Here is a 5,174-nt window from a genome sequence, read left to right as displayed (position 1 = left end):
CTAATTTATTGTTAAGTCTAAAACTTCGGTGTAACGGTGATATCTCGAAGTGTTCAAAACATTTTCGATGAAATTATAAGTTTAGTGAAACTCTTTTTAACTAATCAGTGTTTTCTTAAAAATTTCAGAAATCAAACTTAATGATGCATAAATTTCAACTGCTTATTCTCCATGCACTTTTATGGTAACGCAATTAGTATTTTGATAACAGCACCGTGTGTTTTAAATTTCCTATTCAACAAAACAAATGAGGGGTTTTTTCATATTAGGAAAATTGTGAAAAGAAAAACGCCTTTCTGGTAGAAGTGAACACAGTAAAGGAAAACGATTTTCTTCAAAAAACCTTCCTAGATATCGATTACAGCAGTAAGTTATTGTTTTATTGTTTGCGTAATGAAGATTTGAATTCATAATTATGTTATTTCCTAGGACATCTACTTGTGATTTGTGTTAACTTTTCATTGATATCTTTTTCCTTGTAAAATACGCTAAGAGATAAATAAAATTTTATGTTTCATAAAATGTTTTATATGCAATCTTTTTTACATTGTGTTTGACTTATTTAAATTAAAATTGCAGTTATTGAATTTTATGTACTGGGGTCGACTGGATCGGGATCGAACTCATGTTTGGATCGGGTTCGGCTTGATCGGGATCGAGTGCTCAATTAATTCAATTTTGCAGAAACACGAGGTGAAGTCAATTTACCGCCACCTCCCATCCTCCTCCCATATTATATAAATATTTGAAAAGAAATTTTTGATTGTTAAATTTTTGTTGTATAGATTTTTTCTTCATTGTATAAGATCAAGCATTTAGCATGCTGTGTGACCTCTTTGTTCACGCCACCTTCCCAGCTAACACAAAAACATTTTTAAAATGTTTTTAAAACATTTTCAAAATGTTGCGAAAACATTTTTAAAAATGTTTTAATCACGTGATTTTGTATGGTTTTTTAAACGTTTTTAAAACATTTTAGTGAAATATTTCAGCAAAATGTTGTCAGAACATTTTCTTAAAATGTTGCAAAAACATTTTCAATAATGTTTTAATCACGTGAATTTGTATGGTTTTTTAAACGTTTTTAAAACATTTTAGTGAAATATTTCAGCAAATGTTTCCGGAACATTTTCTTAAAATGTTACAAAAACATTTTTCAACAATGTTTTAATCACGTGATTTTGTATGGTTTTTTAAATGTTTTTAAAACATTTTATAAAATATTTCAACAAATGTTATCATAACATTGTTATACCCCCCGCTTGAAAAGCGGGAGGGTATATAGTAATCGTTAATTCCGTCCGTCCGTCTGTACGTCCTTCCGTCCGTCCGTCTGTCTGTCTGTCCGTCCGTCCGTCTGTTACGCTTTGGGGTACCCATCTCTTATCCGCAACTCCTCTCATACCACTGAATGAAATTTGATGAAACTTTCACAGAATCTTTATTACATATTGCCATTGTGCACCTCCTGTTTTACTTTTTGATTCGACACATATTTTGGGTTTCCCGGCCACAGGAAAACATGGACTTTTTCACCAGTTATAACCATATGGGAGGCGGGGGGTATCATTTAGTGAGCTCATCGCTCACAGTACCTCTAGTTTTTAAATGTAACAAAAACATTTTCGAAAATGTTTTAGTCACGTTAATTTGTATGGTTTATAAAACTTTTTAAAAACATTTAAGTCGAACGTTACAAAAGTATTTTTCCTGTAATGTTACTTTTTCTCATTTAATGATGATATATTTATATTTGAAAAGAAATAAACACAAAATATATTTAATTTTTGAACCTTTAATACAAACCCATATTCAATATGTTAATCACATTTAAATTCCATTCTCGGTACAAGTTTTAATTCATTTTCTTTCAAGTCACCGGGTTTTTAAAGGTTGAAAACGGCGTCTAATCCATTCACTGAATTTTTGAAAGAACAGAATCACAGAAATCCTATGTTCACTATATAGGTAGAACAGAGCGGCGGATCTATAAGACTTAGTTAGATTCACATACACTGAAAAGGCTGATAAGGAATCTGCTCCTCGGAAAGAATAGCACAATCTGTAAAGATAAGGAAAATTGTGTTTGTATCAGCGTTCTATATCTAATGTATCTTAAGATGATCAATGAAAATATATAAAAAAATATTTCAAATAATTATTTCAAATTTAATTTCTTTCCTCATTTGCATTGAAAAAAGCAGAAAAATAATTACTATGACAATATTATTGAAGAGTAATAGTATTTACGTACACCTTTGCCTTCACCAAAGGCGGGTCTTTTGAATGTGGGAATTTGAAAATACGGATGATGCAACCAACACCATGCTGTAAAGAAATTTCATTTCTAAATCAACATATTGTTTGATGATTAACATTTCACAAAGACAACGAATACTTGAATCAAGGATATAATTGTGTTGCCTTAAGAATGAAATATTCACATCAAATACATGTATATAACCTTAACGCTTTGTCATTGCTACATACATTTGTACAAAGTTATAAATTGATCATGCTCTGACTGGTAGTATAAAAGCCATTTTTAAAAGATCTTTTAAAGTCTATGATAAAGGAATAATTCTTACCATTCAAAGTTAATAAATCCCGAGGTTATCATTGTGGTTTATATAATGCAAAGTCTTCTCATTCAAATCGGCACGGAGTAAGCGCGCACATCTTGTTTACCAGAATTCAAAATTTGGCCTAGATAAGCAGCAAACCACTATACTCTGTAACGCGCTGCCCAGCAGGAGAATTGCATAATAGGTTATCATGACACTGAAACTGACCAGTGTGCCAATCCCTATCTAATGCCTCAGAGTAAAATTCTGGGAGTGGATCATAGATTTGATGAAGGACATTTTAAAAAAAAAAAGACATTAAGAGATTTATTTAATGCTTATGATTTTATACATTTATTTATATTCTAAATTTTTTTGTTTGCCTATCCTTTCATTTATTGATTTTTTGATTTGTTTAATCAAAGGACTTTATATAAATTACATGTCTGTTTAATCAATAAGCCCAAACTAGAAATCATTATAAAATACCGGAAAAATCTTTCAATTAAACAATTACTACAATTCCTCATTTTAACACTATTCTTTCTATATATTCTTTTTTTTTCTTCATAAACTAAAGTTTAGGAAAATCGCAATCATACATTATTTGAATGTTTTAAGAACATTTTGAAAATAACAGCAGCAATGAAAAATTAAGTCTTTAAAAAAAGAAAACACATTAAATTGAATGTTCTAAAATCATTCTCACAACATACTCTTAAAGTTACTAAATGAATTAAATTGTGCCGCAATTACATAAATGTTTCAGAAACATTTTGAAAATGTTTCCAAAAAATGTTACAAAAACTATAATTAAAATGTTTCAATTGTAGTGAAAATAATTATTTTAGGTAATGTTTTAAATAAACATTTTCACTGCCTAGGCCGAAAAATGTCCGGAATTGAATGTTTTTAGCTAACAGCGATATTAAGAATGTTTCAAAAATATTTTTAAAATGTTCCTTACAAATGTTTCATAAACGTATATGCAATGTTTCCGATTTACAGAAAAAGAATGTTTCATTTCATGTTTTAAGAACGTTTTTAAAACATTTTATAAGATCTTTAACATTTGGAAGCTATAAATACCCTTAAATGAATTAAGAATGTTTCAAAAACATTTTGACAATGTTCCTTCCAAATGTTTCAGAAACGTATTTATGCAATGTTTCAGATTTATGGAAAAGGAATGTTTCATTTCATGTTTTTAGAACGTTTTTAAAACGTAATATAAAAATCTTTAATATTTGAAAGCTAAACAATCCTTTTGAAACATTTTTAAAACGTTTCAAAAATATTTTAGAAAAATGTTCCAAAAGGATTTAATCATAAGCTTCTTGAAAACATTTTTAAAATGTTTTTAAAATGTTATAATGAGAAGAGGAAATGTTTTAAAAACATTTTTAAAATGTTTAGTCTGAAATGTTTCGAAAAAACCTTTTTACAACACCAATAAAATGTTTTGAAAATGTTTTGTGCTACCTGGGTTCTTGTTACACAAACTTGGTAATCATTATATAACAATAGCTGGGATAAGCACTAAGTCGCAATATATCATATCTAAGTTGAAACTATTCATTATTTGGCCTTATCCCAGCTATAATTTACATGATTGTGTGTAATATTGTATATTTATGTGCTTTTGTTCACTTTCGTCATTTATCTGGTCAATAAATGACATTTTCACTCAACTCAAGTTCTCGTGTCTTCTCTAGTTTTTGAAGCAACAAGAACAAGCTACGGAAAGGCTTTTCATATTATGAGATTTACTTTTATTAGTGGAAAAGTTGTGGATATAAATAAAATTAACGTATCGCCACCTGTCAATCACAACAATATTTCAACCAATCAAATAATTTTGTTTATTCTGCGCCTTCATTAAACGCTTGCTCCGACAAACACTCGCAGTGGGTTGAGTAGTAGATAAACAAATTGAACAAATAAGTCCATTATCATAAAAGGATGCAGTTGGGGAAAGTGTTACACCGACGACAGGTATCCCAACGGGAATTATGGATGTTTTGGGACCGGGAAGATTCGGGACACCGACCTTTCGGGACCTGACAATACTTTTCTGGACTTTGGTTAACACGTTTCCTTCGGTCAAGAAATGAAATAAAACTTGATTACTTGTTTGTTTATGTTTATACATATATACTTTCTTAGTGTGGTACAGATACGCAAAAATCGGTATTGGGTGTAACTTATTCGTAAATCTATGTACAGTATACATAGAGATTTTCAGACTGTCATCGATCGTTAAATATAACATGCGTATACATACACATATGAATATATCTATGCGTCATCACTTCATAACACTTCTACATACGTGCATGTTTTTCATTCAAAATTATTGTCAAAATACGTACACATTTATTTTAAAAGAGAACTATAAGCTTTTTGGAGTTATTAATTTTCACATTTCTCGTTTATATTGTTGTTTCTCGTTTATATTGTTGTCTCCTGTCTGATAGTTACTAGTTGCTTTTTTTTTACAATTTTTTTTACTGCATACCCAGGATTATGTCCATTAACTTTTATTTTAACTCATTTTGTGGGAGGGGGGATTAAGTCGGATTTAATCTATCCATTGAAATGATTCTAATT

At 29.7% G+C, this 5,174-nt stretch overlaps 1 long non-coding RNA gene across 1 annotated transcript; it reads right to left on the bottom strand.

Annotated features, from left to right (window-relative positions):
- Nucleotides 1–1,800: 1,800 nt before the first annotated feature.
- LOC134241531 (uncharacterized) lies at nucleotides 1,801–2,859 on the bottom strand. Its single transcript, XR_009986680.1, has 3 exons — nucleotides 2,589–2,859; nucleotides 2,255–2,328; nucleotides 1,801–2,062 (listed from the first exon to the last, which is right to left on the bottom strand). It is a non-coding gene; the product is annotated as an uncharacterized LOC134241531 (long non-coding RNA).
- Nucleotides 2,860–5,174: the final 2,315 nt, after the last annotated feature.

This window comes from Saccostrea cucullata, unplaced genomic scaffold (assembly GCF_032062105.1).
Source record: "Saccostrea cucullata isolate Sc308-1 unplaced genomic scaffold, CSIRO_AGI_Scuc_v1 ctg2772, whole genome shotgun sequence".
NCBI lineage: Eukaryota > Metazoa > Mollusca > Bivalvia > Ostreida > Ostreidae > Saccostrea > Saccostrea cuccullata.
This window is presented reverse-complemented; position numbering and strand designations above follow the sequence as displayed.